The sequence below is a fragment of the Cebus imitator genome, unplaced genomic scaffold, assembly GCF_001604975.1.
Source record: "Cebus imitator isolate Cc_AM_T3 unplaced genomic scaffold, Cebus_imitator-1.0 Scaffold75, whole genome shotgun sequence".
NCBI lineage: Eukaryota > Metazoa > Chordata > Mammalia > Primates > Cebidae > Cebus > Cebus imitator.
In genome coordinates, this window is record NW_016107390.1 from 485,614 (window position 1) to 486,496 (window position 883).

The window sequence follows — 883 nt, forward strand, 5'->3', positions numbered from 1 at the left end:
CCTGGGAGCCACCACCCGCCTGCCCAGCCAGGACGGGAGCTCAGCAGAAGGTGCTAATTGCTGTTTAGCTCCAGGCTGACTCCTTGCTCTCTTTTTGTCTCTCTCTCTTATTTTTTTTTTTATTTGAGCCTCCAGAGCACACAGTAAACAGTCATTTGGCTCTCGGGGCCCTGCAAATTGGTGTTTATGGTGCGAAGATCAGGAGGACCTGTCCACCCAAACACAGGCTGGCTGGGAGGGAGGAAGCAGGGGTGGGACACCCCACCCAGGCCCAGCTCAAGGGAGCCTCCTTCAGACCAAAGAGCCTGGTCTGACAAGCAGAGGACAGTGATTAACCCTAGAGAGCTTCTAGGAAGAGGCGAGGCGTGGGCGGCAGAAAGCTTCCTAAGCTACCAGCAGAGGGTAGAGGAGGTTGCAGCCTCCAAGGGAAGCTGCAAAGCCTCCACCATGCCCTCAGGTGCCCCTGGGGAGCCCTGCCCTCCAGGCCCAGCTGGCCTAGCCTCGAGGCAGGAGCAGGAAACACGGAAGTCCAGGCGCAGGCACATGGGAGGGACGTGGGGCTGGGAAAGTGCTGATGTTGCCCGGTCGTTCAGGGACCTCAGGCAGGCAGACTGTGCCCCAGAGCCAGTCCCCAGGCTCCTGTCTTCTGCTGCCCAGACTCACCCCACCATTCTGGCCAGGAGGTCAGAACTGGGTCGCCCTCTCCCCACTCTATCCAAGGCCTGGCCTGAGGCACCACCCTGCAGTGCCCTCCTCATGGAGCCTGCAGCACCACCACCAAAGGCTGGGAGGACATGGGAGGTGGACATGGGACCATCAGGAGAGTGCAGGAGGGGCAGTGTCTGGGAGTAGTGGAGCCAGAGTGTAGGGGGCATGTAGAGGA